Genomic DNA, 19,880 nt, shown 5'->3' with positions numbered 1-19,880 from the left:
GATAGAGGACGTATCAGATATTAAACTGATAAGAACAGATACTACACTTGATCTTAGCCAAAAGGCCGAGAAGCGATGCCAGCTGTCCTCGCCGCCCGGGCAGCGTGCTCCCGTCATCCATGTTCAACTCACGGTGAGAACCCACACCCTTACTCCTGGCATGATTTCCTTTGCGTCGTCGATAGTTCCATCCGTATCACTAGACTTCTGTGCAGATGATTCCTTCTCTTCACTCGGAACGAGAAATCCCGTATCCCTGGTTGCCCCCGCCTTCCCGCGCCCAACGGTAACGCCTAATCTGCATGCCCCGCCCTTAGCTCCCGGAGGAGGCGCGGCCGCCGCGCCCCGACTCCACCCCCCGGCCGCCTCCGCGCGCCGCGAGCCCAAACCCCGCGGGCGGCCCACCTCCCGCCGCCTACGCGTTCCCGTGCCAAGACCCGGGCCGCGGGGGCGGCTGCTGCCGGGGACTGCGGAGGCAGAGCTGTCACGGCTGCCGCCGCCGGGCTCCCGGGAGCCCGTGAAGGCGAGACCTCAGTTTGGGTCACTTCGCTCTCCCCGCCCCAGCACATACCGCACATTCAACAAGCGGTTCAATGGATGAGGTCTTGCCTACCACACCCTCGGCCAGTGCCCGCGCCTCTCCACGGCGACGGCTCCTCAGCCAGCACCCCCAACCCCCTTCCTGCTCGACACTTTTCTGCTCGCGTCCGTGTCCTCAGGGCAGTCTTCCGCCCCAGAATCCGGAGCCCCTTGGGGCACCTGGGTGGCTCAGTCATTAAGCATCTGCCTTCGGCTCAGGGCGTGATCCCGGCGATCTGGGATCAAGCCCCACATCGGGCTCCTCTGCTGGGAGCCTGCTTCTTCCTCTCCCACTCCCCCTGCTTGTGTTCCCTCTCTCGCTGGCTGTCTCTGTCTCTCTCTCTCTGTCAAATAAATAAATAAATAAATAAATAAATAAATAAATAAATAAAATCTTAAAAAAAAAAAAAAAGAATCCGGAGCCCCCGGCCGGTTCCGTCCTGACAACGGGATTTTGTGCACCACCACCCCCCCATGACGTTGGTGAAGTGGAAGAATTCGCGCCGCGAAGCAATAGCTTGGCATTCCCGTTTCCTCGACGTGATTCGCTCCCGCGGAGTTTGCTCTGATCCACACGCACGGACCCAAGTGCCTGCAAACTGCGCCCTGCGGAGGACGGTCCTGCGCCCCTGTGCCCCTGTGCCCCTGCGCCCCTGTGCCCTCACCGTACGTGCTGGGCGGCGGCGGCGGCGGCGGCGGCGGCGTCGTCGGCCCTGGCCACCCTCGCCGCGAGGGTGCCTTGAATTTCGGGGGATCGGCGACAGCGACTGGAAGAGCGCAGCGGACGTCCTCACGCAGCACCCCCTTCCCCAGGGTCGCCAAGAACTCCGCGTGGCAACAGAGTTGGGACTGCTTGGCGCGGGGAGGGAGGGGGGCGCAAGGTGAGGGCCATTTCTTACGGGTGGCGAACATGGTACCTCAGCGCTGTTTTGGTGTGTACTTCTAGAACCGGGCCGAGTGCCTTCTCCGGCATGTGAGAGCCACGTTCCTGTTCTCGCTCTGAACTCTCGGTTCAGCGACTTCGGCCCTTTTCTGGCTGGGTGAATTGGTTGGGCCTGTATCTGTAATTTACGTTATCAAGGGGGCTGGCCCTCTGTCATCTAAGCCTTGAATATTTTCTTCTGTTGGATAGCTGCCTTTCTCGGCCTTGCTCAGGGTGGTGATTCCAGGTGCTTAAGGTTCCACTGAAAGTTATTTCTTTGGGGCACCGGGTTGGCTCTGTCGGAAGGGTGGGGGACCTCTGATCTCGGAGTCCTGGGCTGGAGCCCGACGCTGGGCACAGAGATTACTAAATACGTAAATAAACTTGTAAAAAGTCATTTTTCATATCATGCTATTCATCAGTTTTGTTTTGTTTTTTTAAACAGTTTTTGGATGTTGAGTCAAAGTTAGAAAGGATGAGAGGTTCCTTCAGGTTATAAAATAATATCCTAAATCTCCCCCTAGGTCTTTGTCGTCTTCTTTCTCAACGGCTCCAGTCTTTAACCATTCGGTGTCTACTCTGCAGCTCAGTGTAAATTTTTCCTTCACAACCTTGAGATGCCACCTTTGACCCTAAACGGCACCACACGTACATTTTTGTAACATTCCTGGATTTTTCTTTTTCTTTTTCAAGAGTTTATTATTTGAGAGAGAGAGAGAGAGAGAGAGAGAGCAAGCACAAACAGGGGGAGCGGCAGGCAGAGAGGGAGAGGGAGAAGCAGGCTCTCCACTGAGCAGAGAACCCGATGCAGGGCTCGATCCCACTACCCTGGGATCATGACCTGAGCCGAAGGCAGCCGCTTAACCGGCTGAGCCACCCAGGAGCCCCCAACAATTCATTTTTTTTTTTTAAAGATTTTATTTATCTATTCAACAGAGATAGAGACAGCCAGCGAGAGAGGGAACACAAGCAGGGAGAGTGGGAGAGGAAGAAGCAGGCTCATAGCGGAGGAGCCTGATGTGGGGCTCGATCTCACAACGCCGGGATCATGCCCTGAGCCGAAGGCAGATGCTTAACCGCTGTGCCACCCAGGCGCCCCAACAATTCATTTTCAAGTAATCTCTCGGGTGCTCTACTGACCGAGCCAGCCAGGCGCCCGCCCCCCCCCCCCCCCCGGAATTTTCTTTGAGTAGTAGCAGAGCAGGGGGCGCCTGGGCGGCTCAGTCGGTTAAGCGTGGGGCTCTTGATTTTGACTCAGGCCACGATCTCGGGGTCCTGGGATAGAGCCCCGCCTCGGGCTCTGTGCTCAGCACAGGATCTGCTTGAGATCCTCTCCCTCTGCCCCTCTCCCGGCGCGCGCACGCTCGCTCTCTCTCAAATAAATAAACTCTTTAAAAGGGGGGGAGAACAGGGGTGCTTGGCTGGCTGTCAGTAGAGCGTGCGCCTCTTGATCTCAGCGTCATGAGTTCAAGCCCTACATTGGGCCAAGAACGAACTTAAAAACCAAAAATCAAAGAAAGACAAAACAAAACAACAGAACAGTGACCTAACCACCTTTGATTCTTTGAGTCCACGGGATTGACCCATCGTGTCCATGCAGATGATGGTTGGGCACCCATCAGACAGAGCCCTACCCTGAGAGGCGACTGTGATCTGATTCCTGCCCCCTAGGCTTTCATGGTCGGGGGTGGGGGGTGCAGGGTGACTTGTATGGAGAATCCTTCTCAAGAGAACGGATGCCCCTTCGGAAAGCGGCACGCACTACAGAGCGGACGGACCCTCGGACAGAGCAGGGCGCCCAGTCACAAAGCTCTTGGCTTTTCTTACCCTGGGGAAGTGGATCTGCCCAGCAAGACATGACTGCCAGCGTCGGAGCTGGGGACCCGGACCCACCGCCCTGGACTCTGGGCCTCCTGCCATCACCACCGGTTCCAGCTGAACACATAGTCACGTGTCGCTTGCGACTCAACCCACCAGGGCAGTGCTTGGTCCTGGAAGTAGGGAGAAGCCAGACACCGTTCCTCTCTCCTCCCCGCCCCCAAGCAGGGAGCATCCGGCCCAGGACCCGGGTAAGACACCTGCCCAGATGGCCAGAACACCAGGTTCTGATGCACGGGGGACTGAGAGAGATGAACACATGGTTGTGGCTTCCACCTGGCCGTGAGCCTCTTGAGGCCCAAGGCCTCTCCCATTTGGCTCTGTGTCCCTACTGGGAGCATGCGATGCATAGTCAACAAACGAGAAGGTGGGATGAAAGCCAGCTGAATCAGGAAGGCCTGCCTGACACTGTAGGGGGGGCTCAAAGTCAGAATTTCAATGCAAGTCAGAATTTTCGGGCACGTCCACGTGAGGGGGGAAACCGGGACACTGCAATCTGAGGCAAGAGTGGGGGGCCGATTTGCATCAGGCTGACCTGCCCAGCCACCTCAAAGGTAGGATCTGGGCCTCGGAACTGCCCCAGGGGACGCTTGCTTCTGGTGGGCTCTTTCCTGCCGTAATTGTCCCCTCACCCCCATGTCCCTTCCCTCACAGACTCATTCATATCCCAAACTCCACTAGCAGGTTCAGCTTCTCACAGCAACCCACGACACCACCACCCCCCCCCCCTTTGCTGGAACCCTCCTTATTACATCAGACTCTGATCCAATGGACGTCTGTTGACTGCCCACCATGGAAGGCAGGATCACAGAAGGTCCCGTGTCATCTGTAAGGTGTCCTTACCCCGGGACCTCCACTCACCCTCATAAACACACCGACCCTCCCTCCCCTTGCTCTCAAAACCCTTTTTGAATCTGCCTGGGAGCCACCTTGCTCTCCCTGGAAAGCCTCATTATGGAAGCTGTAAAACTTTTCATAGCCTCGTGGGGGAGGCGGCGTCACCAGTCTCCACATCTAAAACAAATCTGGAGGATGGTTTCGGGGAAGGGGTCCATCTGGTTCCGCAGAGCGGCAGCACCCAGCACCGCAGGGCAGGCAGCTCCGTCCCTCGCTGGCCCTCAACAGATTCCAGGATATGGGTCCCAAGGCCTCCCCACTAGAATGGGTGGTCTCCTGGCTGTGCCAGGACCAGGGCATCCGTTATTTCCTGATCGGTACACTGTTTACTGAGTGCCCACGCTGTGCTGCACACGAAGCCGGTCCCGGGGCTACCGTGAAGCCACTTGTGCCTGGATTTGCAAGAGCGCGTCCAGCACTTCCGTGGTCACGGGGAATTCAGGGTTCAGAAGCAGCTGGCCCGCGGCATCTTCCCAGACGCTCTAAGGAACGCTTCCGGCCGGCGGGATGGGAGGTAACACCAGCCTCGGGCCCCCGCCCCAGAGACGCGAATTCGACCGCTGTACGGCGGTGCTGGGCCACGAGTCGGATTTAAACGAAACCCCAGGAGATTCTGGGGTGCCACCAGGGTGGGTAAACGCTGCCATACAGAGATGTGGAAGAACGAATTGTCCTTCCCTACCGGGGAAGACCTCTGTAACCACGACCCCAGCTGCCAGTCCTTTGTTCCGGACGGTTAAGGGCGCCGGCAGAGCGCTCCATTGAAGTCCGCTGAGTTGGAGGTCCAGTCACGTGCGCACGGGCGTTGGGTGTTTCTACCGAAAAGTGCGCGGAAAGCGGCGAAGAGAAAGCAGGAAAAACCCTTCGAGAAAAGGCAGCAAATACATGGGGAAACCCAATCCTGATGGCCGTTGGCGCACACATCAACCAAATACAGGCCACGAAAGAGGTAGGTCAGGCTCTAGCCGCCCACGCCAAAGACTGCTAGAGCCAGGCTCTGCAGCCTCCTGCCGCGCCACCGCGTGTCAGGACTACCGGAAACACTCGCGCGCCAGAAGACTCCGGGGAACATCGACGGAGAGAGCCCCAGGCCCGCAAAAACCTTACAAGCCAAACCACAGCCTGTTCTGACACACACACTGACAAAGAAAAAGGCCTGGGACTGAACCTGTCTTTCGCACCGTAAGCATGATCCCCGAGGGAATGCACCGTTCCTGGAAGTACTGCAATACCAGGTCGATGCGTGGAGTGGACGGAGCAAGCTCCTATTCCATCTCCTAACCCCAAAAATCCATTTAATATATTGTCCTCGGGTAGAGAACGTATCAGATATTAAGCTGATAAGAACAGATACTACACTTGATCTTAGCCAAAAGGCCGAGAAGCGATGGCGGGCGCCCCGCCCTCGCCGCCACCGCCACGCCGCCAGCCATATTGCACTCACGGTGAGCGGGGTCACATACCCACACTCCCGCCCCTCTCCCCGCCCCCCGCCCCCCGCCCCGGCGACATTCCTGGCTCACTACCCCGTGGTGGTACGCTCCACACGCGCTAGCGGGTGCAGTGATCCCCCGCGTTCCTGGTGAATTTTCACATCCCCAGCCGCTCCCTTGCGTCCCTCCCTGGAGGATGACCGGCTATTTGCATGCCCCTCCCCGGGGGGCGTACCACCACGGTCCCGCGCCACCCCTGGCCTCCGCCCGCCGGGTCCCGGAACTCCGACCTCGGAACGCTTACCCCCTCCCGGCCGAAGGCGGGGTTGTGACGGGGAGCTGCGTGCTCCCGAGAAAGCCGCGGGGTCAACGCTGTGCCTCCGGGAGGGGCGCGTCCCCCCGGGGCCCCGAACTGCGGCCGGGGCAGGTGCCTGTGACTGGGAGCCGGCCTCCGCCCTACCCACCTCCTCTCCAGCCTCCCGCGACTGAGACACCCCCACCCCGCCAACCTCTCCCCGGCCCCCGTCTTGTTTCTTTGCTCCGTTGGTTCTCCGCAGAGCCTGCACTTAGCCGTGGGACCGGCACGGTCGCCCCTCAAGCACAACTGACGACTCAGTGGCGTCAACCCTGCGGGGAAAGAACCCCCATCGCACCGCCGCCGCGCGCCGGACGCACCTGCCCCGCAGGCCTTGCTATCCACGTCTGGATCCTCACGACCCCCGGAGCGAGTTGAAACTGTTCTCACCCTCACTTCTCAGCTGTGATCACCGAGACCAGAGAGGTGGAGGAACGTGTCGGGTGACCTGCCGCCCTCACCCTGTCCCAAGACCCCGCCTGCGTCTCGAGCGCAGGCCCCGGCAGCCGGTGGAGTCGGCCGGAGGGAGCCCGGAGAACCGGACGTGGACCTTGGAGGGGAGGAGGGCTGCTGCTCCGACGCACCTGGGTCGGGCCCTGCCCTAGCTCTCGGCTCTCGGCTCTGTGACTCTCTCCCGGCCTGGGGTTTCCCTCGCTCCCGTGGGGTTGGTGACCATCTCTCTTTCACTCGTTCTCCCGGAAGCGCGGGGTCCAGCTGGACCCTAAGGAACTTACCTTCCTGACGGGGTAGCCTCCCAGGCCCTGTGTGCAAATGCCGGGCGGGAGTCGGCCCTCCCTGGGGGAGAAACAGCAATCTGGCCAGTCACTTCTCCCCAGCCCTCATCTCCTCGCTGAAGGCCGGGTCCTAATAACTCCTAAACGTGGGGCCTGTTTCGTGCACCCTCCCTCCCCCACCGAGAGGTGTCCCTCTCGGCCCCCAACCTGGTTTTGAGTTTCTCCTGTAGCTGGCACCAGCCCCGCTAAGATAGGTCGCCTACGCGCTTTGTCCCAGGACCCCGCCTCCCCCCACGACCCCCCACCCCAGCTCCCTGCCTCTGGGAAGATCCCACCTGGACTCCTTTTTCTGCTTCTCTGGCCCGGACACTTGGACCGGGGCCCAGCACCTAAACATCCCTTGAAGCGGTGAGGATCAAACCAGGTGAGCCATCAACCCAGCTTACCCAGCCCCCCGGCACATGTTATCCTGACGGCTCTTCAGGCCTCTCCCACACAAGACCTCTCTACTTGATCCTGGGGTCTGCAGTAGTCACTTTACGGGTTCCCACGTATTTGGACCCTCTGACGCTTCCACTCCTTGCAAAGGAGCCTCTCCCGCTGAAGATACCCTCTTCCCCTCCTGGCGCGGGTCTTGGCCTCTCCTGAGCTCACGGACTCCAGGGTAACTTGCGTCAGAACCCCCGCCCCGTCATGCCCCAGAGCCCGCACAAATCCACACCCACGGACAGCGGTGCCCGAGGACCTGAGGCTGGAGCCACCCTCGCCCAAGAGCCACGTGCCTCCACCAAGCTGTCGCACCCTCCTGGTCCCTGGTCCCTTCGCCCTGAACCGTGGATCCGGGGCGGGGACTCGAGGAGCACCCTGAGGGGTCTCCGGCGGCGTCTGTTTCTGCAGCCTGGCGAACCCAGCAGCTCACCCGACTCTTGGATTTTTGCCAAACTCGCAGGTTATAACTCCCGACATCTCGGGACCGTTTTCATATGCATTTCTCTCTCTGTACATCTTTGTTCATCTTTGCATCTCCGTATGTGAAAAACCACATTTGTTATCTTTCCCCCTGACCTGCGTGACCTTTGCCCATGTTTTATCCAGTCGGTGTTTCTCTCTTCTTTTTCTTTCTGATCCCGTTCTGGGATCTCTTATATCATTTGGAGAAGAACCCCGCCTGTGATGGACCGGCAGGTAGTTGTTCCCAGTTTCGTTTGTCTTTTTCCCCTTCCTCCCTCCCTCCCTCCCTTCCTTCCCTCCTTCCTTCCTTCCCTCCTTCCTTCCTTCCTTCCTTCCTTCCTTCCTTCCTTCCTTCCTTCCTTCCGACAGACATGAGCGTTACGTATTCAAATTGACCAATGTTTTGTAAAGTTGACCACTGGAGTCTGAGTCCTAGGTGGCAGGCGGGTCCTCTGGGAGGAAGTTGCCCGACGGAGCGAGGAGCACAAGAAGTTCATGGGTGGGGGGGTGGGGGGGTTGATGTTTTGAAAGACAGAGGGAGGAGACAGGTGTGGGCTGGGAGAGCCTCAAGCCCCGAGGCATCTGACAGAGGCTGGGCCGGTCAAAGTTTTCGGAAACAAAGACGGGCCGGCCAGAGGAGCCCTGCATCCCCACGGTAGAAATGGCCTGGCCCCAGTACCCCCACCAAGGGCCCCCGAAGGAATGCTGGCCGGCGTGGGGCCTCCACGGCCACCCCTGTGGCCCCACTGTCCACATGCCCAGCGTGCCCGGTCCGGGGTGGCCAACAAAAGGCCGGCGGGGTCATTGGGGGTCTCTTATTCCTGCTCAGGCTCGATCCTGATACCCCACGTTTATCTCAGGGTGGCCCGCTGCTGCTGGGCCGCCTGATGTCAGGACCCGCAGGTCTGACGGACAGTCCACTCCGGGGCCCTGGCCTCCGACAGTCCCCCGGTAAACAGCTGTCTCCCCAGGAGCCGCTTTTCAGAAGGCGACGACGTCCCTGCCGTCGGTGGCCCAGCGGCCTGGCTCCGGAACCCGCAGGGAGGGCCCTCCGGTGCGAGCCGCCACCGTCCCGGCTTGCCCTAACTCCACAGAGCATCTCTTTCCTTCAGGGACCCGCCCACTGCCCTCAGCACGATGGGGTCTGCCGGGTCCTGGGGCCCAAACAGCGGCGGGGCTGCCCCCACTCCCCTGCCCCCCTCGCAGGGCTTGAGAGCCCTTTTCTGCTCCAGAGGGTCTTCCCCGTCACCTGGTGCGTGAGCCCAAGCAGGGTGTCTACGTGTGGAAGGTGTTGCTTCCAGGACTCGAGGAGGCCCGCTGGGCCCTGGGCTTCCTTCTCTCTCAGTAGTCTCGGGTATAAAGAGGAAGCCATTTTCTGGGCTTTGGAGGGGATGTCCCTGCCTGGCCCCGACAACAGGATCCCCTAAACATTGTGCTGCTTCACTGTAGGGTTTACTTCCCTCTCTGACTGGGGGTGGGGGGTGGGGGGAAGGGGTGTGTGAGTCTCTTGATGGCCTCTGGTGCGCTGCCCCCCCGCCCCCCAGCTCATCCTGCCCCATCAGTGTGATGCAACAGAGGGAATGGATCGATCTTAGGGTCCGTGGCATGAAGCAGGTGGCCCAGGCCCTTTGGGGGCTCGAGGGGACTGGCAAGGGGGGGAAATGTTCCCCAGGGGCCAGATGTCAGAGTATACCTGTGTTTTTCTTTTGCCTCCCCCCCCTCTCCTCGGGGCCTGTCTATCCTTTGTCCATTTTCTGTTGCGTGTTCAACTGTTGGTATGAGTTCCTAGGATATCTCAGGATCAACAGAAACGGATGCCTTGCGCCAGTCGAGGGGACGCTCTGCTGGCCAAGGACTGTGCGCAACCCATGAGAAGAAATCCTTTGCAGGGTATGTAGAGATTTCAGTTCTGGAAACGATCCTGGACCCACGACGATTTGTTGCTCCGTTTTCTCTACGTTATGGAGACCATACGGTTTCTCGGGGTAGAAGGCACACCTGTCGTTCGGTCTTGGCACCTAGCAGTCATTCAATAGATACTTCTTCAACTGTGGGGGAACCCTAGTCTTGTAACACTTGTAGGCTCCCCCCACTCTCCGTCACCCCAGGAACCTAATTTAATGTGCCAACCATCCGATCCCAGACTTGCTCAAACCTGCTAGGTGTTGGGGAGAAGGAAGAGAAATGAGTGGGAAAGGTGATGTTCAGAGTCTCGTGGGGATGAGGCATGAAGAGGTGACATCTGGCCATTTCTGTTGGCACCTGAAGGGACCGATAAAAGGGCATATAACGACACAGGGCAACAAACCAGGACAACGCCAAGAGGTTCTGTGGCGGATGTTTTGGATTTGAGTGTAAGTTTCAGCCTAGGGGAGAAAAAGAAGTCTCTTGTAGAGACAGTGACAGATTCTTCCGCACGGGGGCTGAGGTTTTGAAGAAGGATGCGTACTGGGTGGAAGGGTATCGTCCTTGGCTCGATTCATTTTCCGGAATCGTGAGTCGTCCTGGAGATTTTATTTATTTTTTTAAAGATTTTATTTATTTATTCGACAGAGATAGAGACAGCCAGCGAGAGAGGGAACACAAGCAGGGGGAGTGGGAGAGGAAGAAGCAGGCTCAGAGCAGAAGAGCCTGATGTGGGGCTCGATCCCATAAGGCCGGGATCACGCCCTGAGCCAAAGGCAGACGGTTAACCGCTGTGCCACCCAGGCGCCCCCGTCCTGGAGATTTTAATCCTCATCTGCCCTAGAATTTATAGGAGTGTAAAAAAGACCCGATCGATGGTTTCAGGTTGAGAGAAACTGCAGGAACCACGCGTTTAAGGAAGAATCACTGGAAATCTCTGCGAACGGAAAGGCATTTCGTCAAGAGTACATTGTGGGTGCTCAGCAAACGTCTTTAAGGTGACTGGAAAAAACCAGGAGACTCACAAGCGAGCAGGAACTCTCCGTTTCTACTTTGGTCCCAAAGCCACACGCAACTGTCAGTAAGGCCCTTCTCCAGTTCAGGCAGAGGACTGTCAAGAAACCCGAAGGGAGCCCTTGTCCCTGGACACAAAGTAGGTATTTTTTATACCAGGGGTGTGCAAACTACAGCCGGCCAGCAGATGTGCCCAGGTCTGTTCCTGTATGCTGAGAGCCAGCAATGGATTTTTACACTTCTTAAAGAGTTGTCAAAGAGGAACGGACACCTTTTGGGGCCCATGAAGCCTAAAAACCATTCACGCTCTGGCTCCGTGGAGAGACAGTATGCCGCCCCACGAACTCTGAGGTTAAGGAGATTTTTTACGTTCCTGCAGAGATAAAGAGGCCCTGCTGAAGAAAGTGGGTGAGTTGTGTGCACTCCGATTACCTCCGCAACATCGCAGACACAGAAGCAAAAAGAAAAGTGTGGTAAGAAGGGGAAGCCAGTCAGTACCCTTCACTACCACTTACAGGAAAAAGTGGTAACTGCAAATAACCTTGGGAAATTACGGTCGTTCACACGCCCCTAAAGTAGGACCAACAAGTCCCGTGTCGCAAAAAAGAAACAAGTACTTAGGAAAGCAAAAAACCTCTATCTTTGGCCACCACAACTGTTACCCCCCCCAGGGGGTGCACCGTTCCTGGAAGTACTGCAATACCAGGTCGATGCGTGGAGTGGACGGAGCAAGCTCCTATTCCATCTCCTAACTCCAAAAATCCATTTAATATATTGTCCTCGGATAGAGGACGTATCAGATATTAAACTGATAAGAACAGATACTACACTTGATCTTAGCCAAAAGGCCGAGAAGCGATACCCTGCGTCCCGCCCTCGCCGCCACCGCCGCGCCGCCAGCCATGTCGCACTCACGGTGAGCCAGGTCGCCCTCGTTCCGCGCCTCGCTTCCCTCGCTTCTCGGACGGTGCCGTGGCCGTCACGGGTCACTAGGCTCTGGCGCACAGTTTTTAATTCTCTACATTTTAAAAGAGAACCGGTGCCTCCGTCGTTGCTCTGTCGCTCGCCCCGGAATGCCATTTCTAATTTGAATGCCCCGCCCCTTCCGCGCAGGGAGGACAGGCCGCGCTGGAGAGGCACCTGGGCGGAGGCCGAGCGGTTGCTGGGTTTCAAGCTTTTGCTGGCGTGAGGGGAGGATGAGCGAGCGCACTGGGGAGGGAGAGCGGCTGTGCAAGGGGGCTGGGGCGGAGCGGTCCAAGGTTCCAGGAAACTCGGCGGGTCATCTCGCAGGACCCTGCAGGACCCTGCAGGCTTGCTGGGTCCAGGCCGCCGGGAACCAACCGGGAAGCGCCCGGCTGGGCTCCCCTGGAGAGGGCTCCAGAGACAAGTTGGGACCCGAGATTGGGCCCATCAGCCCGGCCCTTGGGCAAACCCCTTCACCTCCCGAGACTCAGTTTCCCCAGTGGAGAAGTGGTGACCTTCATACCTTCCTTAACGGGATTTAGGGAACCCAGGCGTAGCTAATGAGGTGACCCAGGTGTCAGTCGTCTAGAATATGGGTCCTGGGTCCCACGAGGCACCAGGGAAGAGGTCGGTCGCGGCTGGGGCACGGACGCGATGGAGCCGGGCACACAACAACACGGAGACGTTTCTGGTTTGGGTCCCCCCCCCCCCCCCCCCCCGCCGTGCTGCGCGCTCTCTTCACGTCAGACTTGCACAGCGTAGCTACGGATGGAGCAGTTGAGGCAGAGAGGTGAAGCCGCTCGCCCAGGGCCACACCGTCGACGTGGTGGAAGAGGCCGGCTGGGCCTAGGAAGCCGAGGGCACGGGGCCTAGAGCGGGCACCAGGAAAGGAGAGGCGATTCTCGTGTGTCCAGCCCACGGGGAGACTAAGTGTTGCCGAGCCGGACACACGGGGCTTCTCCTCGCAGACGGGCCGGAAGCCGCCGCCCGGTGTGGCGCCTGAGAGCATCGGCCCGGAATACCTGGCCTCTCAGCCCGGTTGACCTCGTGTGACCTAAGCTGTCCCTTCGCCGCCTCGATTCAGCCTCCCCCTTCCATCGGAGACCTCTGAACTGGGAGACGAGGGGACAAGAAATTACTGGACATCATTACTGGGAAGCACGAGACCTGTTTGGCAGACACCAGGGCCATAGCTCAGGCATGTCACTTCTCTGTCGTCACCTCGTCTAGAAAGTGAGACTATGGGGCGCCTGGGAGGCGCAGTCGTGAAGCGTCTGCCTTCGGCTCAGGGCGTGATCCCGGCGTTGCGGGATCGAGCCCCACATCGGGCTCCTCCACTATGAGCCTGCTTCTTCCTCTCCCACTCCCCCTGCTGTGTTCCCTCCGTCTCTCGCTGGCTGTCTCTCTGTCACATAAATAAATAAAATCTGAGGAACTGAGAATATGAACAGCCGCCACAGAATCCTGGGCTTCATCTCCCCTCCTCCACCCAGCCCCCCCCCCACCCCGCCCCGTTCTCCCCTACCGGCTTTCTTTATTCCGTACCACTCCACGTTTTTAAACATGTGTTTATCGCCTTTCAGCTCAATAGCGTGTAAGTTCTAGAGCGGGGATCTCGGTCTGTTTTGTCCACGTTTATATCTCCAGCGCTTTGAGCAGCGCCTGGCACGTACTGGACGCTTAGTGTATTTAGTTGATGCAGCGAAGGAATAAATGTTATATCATGCGATCCGTACGTACAGAAGGAGATGAGCAAACCTCTTGTGGCCTGTGGTAATTAGGGCCTCGCTTCCACGCTCACGAGGCCATCGTGTGCTCCCTAAGTGAGCTTTGCGGGCATTTCGATCTTTAGAATGAGGTGCTGTGGATGGCAGGTCTGCACGTTCTGTCGTGGCCACGGAGTATTTCCCGTTGCACATTGACGACTTCCCGAGCCGGGGGGCGCCTCGTTGGCTCAGTCAGTGGAGCCAGGGACTCTCGAGGTCAGGGTCTGAGTTCCAGCCCCGTGTGGGGTGTGGAGCCTACTTAAAGAGGAATAAAGAAGATATCATAAAAAACGACTTCCCGTTCCAGTTCACGCACCAGCTTCTTGTGAGTTTGGGTAACGCGGGTCTCCCTTTCCCAGCTCGCATCGATGGGCACGGACCAGAGTGCTGGCAAAGTCAGGGCCACACCGAAGTCGTGACGGTCAGGCCCGTGTCCACGTGTTCTGCAGTCTCACCAGGGACCCACGGGCTGTCACTTCAAGGCAGCTGGGAACGATAAGCCGGGGACAGAGACTCGAGGAGCGCAGCCAGCTTTCTCAGCCGGTGCCCGTTGCCCACAGCCTTGCCCAACGTCTTGTTATCAGACTCCTGCAGGCTATCCAGCGGTATCTCTCTGAGCAAGGTGGTTCATCTTTGCACGTGCTTAAGATCCCCATTCTTTTCTGTGAACTGAGTGTGCAGAGTCTTTGCCCACCGTCCTTTGAATCGTTGATCTTTCTGCATTTCCATCTCCAGCGCATTTCGTATTTGTCCTAGCGCATGAGTTCCGGTGTAAGTCTGACTTCATTTTTTTCTGGATGCCTAGCCAGTTGTCCCAGCATCAGGTGTGGAATGGCCCATCTAATCATCGGTTTCGGATGTCACCTTCATCATAGTAAAAAGTCCTCCTATATATTTAGATCGGTTTCTGGGTTTTTCTTTTTTCTTTCCTTTTCGAGGATCTTAGGTGTGAGTAATCTCTGTGTCCTCCCGCTCTGAGATCAAGAGTCGCACGCTCTACTGACTGAGCCAGCCGGGCGCCCCTGGATTTTTGCTGTGAAACATCTTCTGATAACCTGTTTTTAAAAATTTTGATTCAGGGGCTCCTCGGTGGCACAGTCAGTTAAGTGTCCCACTCTTGGTTTCGGCTCAGGTCATGATCTCAGGGTCCTGGGATCCGTGCTCAGCTCGGAATCTGTTCGAGATTCTCTCTCCTCCTCCCTCTGACCCTCGCACTTCTGCGCTCTGTCTCTCACATAAATAAATGAATGAATGAATGAATGAATGAATGAATGAATCTTGATTTATTTTTTTAAAAGATTGCATCTATTATTTATTTGAAAGAGAGAGACAGCGAGAGAGTGAGCACAAGCAGGGGGAGCAGCAGAACGAGAAGGAGAAGCAGGCTCTCCACTGAGGAGGGAGCCCGATGGGGGGCTCGATCCCAGGACTCTGGGATCACGACCTGAGCCCAGGGCAGACGCTTACCGACTGAGCCACCCAGGCGCCCCAATAAATAAGTCCTTACATAAAATTCTAAAATAAAATTTTTGATTCAGCTGGTTCTTTGGTGTCACACCTGCTCTGCACCTGTCACCGCATGGGCCCTGGGGTCACACCAGTGAACATGACCGTGTCCCTGTGGTCCCCAAGGGGCGTCTGCCATGCTCTTCCATTCCTCTCCTGCTGCCATTCAACCCCATCCGCTCCTCAGAGAGCTGTGGGGGAAGCCTGTGCACAACCAGAGGACGTCTGCCCGTGCGGCGCTCCCAAGTTGTTCCGTCCTCGGGCTCCACAGGGCTGCCGGGTCCCTGCCAGCGTCCTCAAGTCCACGCCCCACCGTATCTGTTTCGCCTGGTCCTGCGGCAGCCCTGCCTCCATCTCAACGTCTACACGGTCCTCTTGCACGGCTCCATCAGGTTCTTTCCATCACCTCAGCTTTCATAACCAGTTGAAGAGACCGGGTTGGAGAGGAGGCCTGGTTGGAGAGACCGACCGTTTTGTTTCCTCGGACTTCCTCGCCCTTCTCTCTGACCCACCCGTCTCCCCCGCAGTCCTTTTCTCCCCTTCTCCTTTTCCCAGGTACAAACGAGAGCTTTTACTTCTAGGGCTGGCCTCAGCAGTGGGGAAAGGAGGTTGCTTTTTCTAGCAACAGCTGCCTAAGTTAGGGTCCCACAGACCCCGTTTTGAAAATGACCCGAGGTGGGACAGTTTGCCACAGTCTTGCGGCTCAAAGTGTGGTGCCCAGAACAGCGGCGCGGGGGTCCCGTGAGCATGTGGGAAATGCAGAACCACGGGCTTTTGAACAAGACTCTCCTGGAAGGCACGTGTGGAATAGCAGCGGGAGAAGTGTTCTGCGACGGGACTTGGTGGCTGAGGGAGAGAGAGACGGAGAGAAGCAGCAAACACGGTTTTCAGGATCTCAACGCTCACCACCAATATACGCGACCCAATGCCTCACCATCCTTCTCTCACCCTTACCTTCTAAGTCCCTGAGGAGAGTCTGCAAAGCAGTTTCTAGAATCTTCTGGCGGGGAGACCGAGAAAAGGAGGGTGCCCATAACGCGTGAGCTAAATGTTTGGGTCTTCTTTGTAGATCGTTAGTGACTGGGGAGCCTCCGAGAACTGGGGATGAGTTGATAGAAGAGCATAGGAGAAAGTGAGGGTTATTAACTAGATGCACTTTCACGTTCCCTGACAGACGTGAACAGAGAAGCCTGGAGCTGCTACACTGTGTTCCTCTCACCCAGGTGGGTGTTACTGCAAGCCTGAGAACCCTGCACGTAGGACTCCCCGGACTTACTGATGGTGGAGGCAATGCATGGGCCAGCAGAGTGCCCGCCCGCAACCTCCCACCCCGAATGCGTTCAGGATCCTGGGGCTAACACGTAAGGGCTTGAGTGCTGGAGAGCAAGCTGTGTGTGTGTCCAGCTAGACTATAGCCATAAAACTAGTTCTATTCAACCAAGAACGGGGCTTCAAAACTTGCTTGCCACTATTTAGCACCCACTGTGTGCCACCTAATTCCCTCATTTTCTTTTTGGTCTTTCAATAGTCCCAAACAGAAGGTGTTATGATATTTTACATGTGAAGAAACTCAGGCTGCCAAGGCTCCCCCCCTCCCAACTTCTTCAGCCCTCTTCCTCCTCCCACAGAATTAAGAAGACCCCCACTCGGCTGGTGGGATGCTGGTGGTTTTACATCTTGGATGCGGCAGGTCCTTATTCCCATCCACACTGTGAGGAAAGTGGGTCAAACTGATCCCTGCTCAACAGGCGACAAAACTGATTTTCAGAAAGAGATTCGAACGAACCAGACTTGGGAACAGAATCGGGTGTGCTGGGCTGGATAGGAGAGACAAGAAAGAAAAAGTTGATAAGAGAAGGGATCTTGTGCATTTGTCCATCCAACAAGCCCCTAGAAAAAGGTGTAATTCTTTCAGAGTTTAGTCTTTGAGTGAAAATGAAGAAGCCCTGTTAAATGGGAGCCACATCTCCCCTCAAGCTTCCCGATTTCCTCCCTAAAACACTAAAAGCAAAACTACTTGTAGCTATATACAGTAGCGGCTTAAGACTTTAGAGGTGACACAAAACTCACTCAAGTGAAAAAAAAAAAAACCACTTAAAGGCATATGCTGGGAAAAGATAAATTCTGTTGTTTACTACCAAAAAAGTTTTATTTAACCCCCGAGGGGGTGCACCGTTCCTGGAAGTACTGCAATACCAGGTCGATGCGTGGAGTGGACGGAGCAAGCTCCTATTCCATCTCCTAGCTCCAAAAATCCATTTAATATATTGTCCTCGGATAGAGGACGTATCAGATATTAAACTGATAAGAACAGATACTACACTTGATCTTAGCCAAAAGGCCGAGAAGCGATACCGTGCGCCCCGCCCTTGCCGCCACCGCCGCGCCGCCAGCCATGTCGCACTCACGGTGAGCCAGGTCGCGCTCGTTCCGCGCCTCGCTTCCCTCGCTTCTCGGACGGTGCCGTGGCCGTCACGGGTCACTAGGCTCTGGCGCACAGTTTTTTAAATTCTCTGCATTTTAAAAGAGAAATGGTGCGTCTGCCATTGCTTCGCGTCTCCGTTCTCTCTCTGTGACGCCATATCAAATTTGAATGCCCCGCCTTGTCCCGATCCTTGGTCACAGCGGGCCGACAGTCACCTGGGGTCGCTTCAGCGCGCCGGGCATTGAATCCGGGATGCGGGGGTCGGTGTCCACTTTTGTACAGACGGAGTAAAAAAGACAGGATCAAAGAGGGTTGGGGGTGACGGCAATAGAGGCCTGTGGAAGAGAGACAAAGTCGCAAGACAGTCACTAGAAACGCTTGGACTGTATTGTATTAAGGTGGTCCCACGCCGGTACGACGATCCTCGTACCTGCCAGTAGAGGGGCTCATTCTGAGTCTGGGGAGCGGAAGGTCTGGAGGAGGGGCTTCCCGGAGCGGGGAGGGTAGCCTCCCTGCAAGGCTGAGGGCCGATCCTAGAAAGTGCGGCGGAGGGGGGAGGCGTGTGGGATTTTCTGGAGGGATTTTCTCCCAACTCCAGTGCCTGGGTCTATCGGTGCTTCTGAGAATGAACCATATCTTGGGCTTCGTAGGTAAAGCTCCTTGCGCCTGGGACATCCTTTCTCTTCACCTCTTCCTCACTTGGCTGCTTATGCAGGTACTCTGGATTCTGCTTGGGTGTCACCTCCTCCTGGAAGCCTTCCTTAAAGGCCTCTATACCCTATCTCCAGTCTGATTAGCGGCCCTCATATGCATTTCGTCCCACCTGCTAATTCATTTCAGGTACAGGACTCACCACCTTTTTGGGCAATCCTTGATCTCCCCACTTGAAATCTAAGATCATTGAGGGCGGTAACCCTCATCAATATTTATGTCTGTATCCCACCACTAGCTCAGTGCTTGGCAGGTAGTAGGTGGTCAGCAAACGTTTGTTGAGTGAAGAAGCGACCCCCAGGTCAGACTGCATTAGAGAAGCAATTAGGAGGCTACTGGCCTGGTCCAGGGGTGATGGGGGTGGAAGATCTGGTTACGGGTGGTGGCACGCGACAGAGGAGAGATGACTGTCAGGAATGCTCGGTATCAAGGCCAATCAACTCCTAAACCCCCTCCCCTGACATTTCCTTGGGGCAAAGACTGCTGTTGGCTGCTCAGTCAGCATTTACCTTTCATATTCTCCTTCCTAGAGAACTTCGGTTTACTTGGGGGGTTAATATTTCTTTCATTTCATCTCAGAAAATCTAGAAGGTGTCATGAATGTAACACTGAAACCCAGTCAGTCACTTCACCCTGCAGGACAGGAAGCCTGTTCTCAGGTGTTGCCTGAGCCCTTCCCAATGCCAGCCCCTGGGCCGAGAGCTCTATTGTATTATCTCACTTAATTTACTCAACAGCCCTACAAGACGGATATTATTATAATTATCCAGGGCCAGGCCTATGGTGAGACCAATGAGGCCCCCTCCTTGGGGGGCGGGGGGTTAAGAGAATGTCCCCCAAAAAACTCTTCAATAATCAAAATTAATAATATTTTAAGACAGGGACGCCTGGGTGGCTCAGTGGGTTGAGCGTCTGCCTTTGGCTCAGGTCATGATTCCAGGGTCCTGGGATCCAGTGACGCTTGGGGCTCCCTGATCAACAGGGAGCCTGCTTCTCCCTCTCCCCCTGCTACTCCCCCTGCTTGTGATTGCTCTCTCTCTCTCTGTCCAATAAATAAAATCTTTACAAAAAACTAATATTTTAAGACAATTTATTTAGATATATTCACAAATACACACATATTATTGGTTTATTTGCTTCTCACCTTGATAGAGGTTTTGTTGCTGCCCTAACCCCAGCACCTCAGACAGTGCTCAGCACATATCTGTCCCTTGATAAATATTTGTTGAATGAATGCATGAGAGTCACACAAAACAATACATAATGTGGTTAGCTTGCACCTGACATGACTCTTCGGGCCTTCAAATCCCGTGATCTCTGTTCAGATCTGTGTGTATCAGACCATCTTACTATACTCACTAATTTGGTTTTGCTGACAGGGGGTTGCTATGGTTTGAACCCTCCAAGCATTTGTTCATCTCTCACTGGCCTTTTTGTCCTGCCTCGTGTTCTGGCCATTTGGGCAGGTGTCTTAGTCCCCATCCCAAGTTGGATGAGCCCCAAGGGTAGGAAAGGGGTCTGTCTCCTCTCTATTTCCAGCACCTGCCCATGTATGTCACATCATGTTACAGGTGATTAATGACAAAACAATTAAGAATAAATATTTGCAACCCAAACCACAAGAAAAGTACTTATTTTTCTAAAACATAAGGAGCTCCTGGAAATAATTATAAAAAATGAACAATTCAGCTAAAAAAAAAAAAGAACGGGCAAAGGCCAGGCACAGACGATTCACGGAAAGTAAAAAGTGGTTCTCAAGCTAACATATAAAATTAAATAAAAACTATACCAAGATATATTTTTCCCCATCTCTTGTCCCCTCTCCCTCCGTATTCTCTTCC

The 19,880-nt window shown here is 55.8% G+C and overlaps 1 long non-coding RNA gene and 4 other non-coding genes across 6 annotated transcripts in view; all 5 read right to left on the bottom strand.

The window, feature by feature from the left end:
• LOC121105096 overlaps positions 1–77 on the bottom strand; it is a 200-nt gene extending 123 nt beyond the window's left edge. Inside the window, exon 1 of the small nuclear RNA XR_005837528.1 lies at positions 1–77. This exon is cut by the window's left edge and continues 123 nt beyond it. This is a non-coding gene — a small nuclear RNA (U2 spliceosomal RNA).
• A 5,397-nt stretch (positions 78–5,474) lies between these two features.
• Positions 5,475–5,665, bottom strand: LOC121105095. Its single transcript, XR_005837527.1, has one exon. It is a non-coding gene; the product is annotated as a U2 spliceosomal RNA (small nuclear RNA).
• A 5,672-nt stretch (positions 5,666–11,337) lies between these two features.
• LOC121105092 lies at positions 11,338–11,528 on the bottom strand. The gene has a single exon (XR_005837523.1). It is a non-coding gene; the product is annotated as a U2 spliceosomal RNA (small nuclear RNA).
• A 3,278-nt stretch (positions 11,529–14,806) lies between these two features.
• On the bottom strand, positions 14,807–17,736 carry LOC103665568. 2 transcript variants are annotated; one of them, XR_569311.2, is made up of 4 exons: positions 17,312–17,736; positions 16,550–16,720; positions 15,858–16,001; positions 14,807–15,749 (listed from the first exon to the last, which is right to left on the bottom strand). It is a non-coding gene; the product is annotated as an uncharacterized LOC103665568 (long non-coding RNA). The 2 variants fall into 2 exon arrangements; XR_569310.2 differs by having other exon boundaries at positions 16,578–16,720; positions 17,312–17,732.
• LOC121105085 lies at positions 17,066–17,256 on the bottom strand. Its single transcript, XR_005837515.1, has one exon. It is a non-coding gene; the product is annotated as a U2 spliceosomal RNA (small nuclear RNA).
• Positions 17,737–19,880: the final 2,144 nt, after the last annotated feature.

This window comes from Ursus maritimus, unplaced genomic scaffold, assembly GCF_017311325.1.
Source record: "Ursus maritimus isolate PB19 unplaced genomic scaffold, ASM1731132v1 scaffold_24, whole genome shotgun sequence".
Taxonomy (NCBI): Eukaryota; Metazoa; Chordata; class Mammalia; order Carnivora; family Ursidae; genus Ursus; species Ursus maritimus.
The sequence above is the reverse complement of the archived record's forward strand: the minus strand, read 5'-3'. Positions and strand labels throughout refer to the sequence as shown.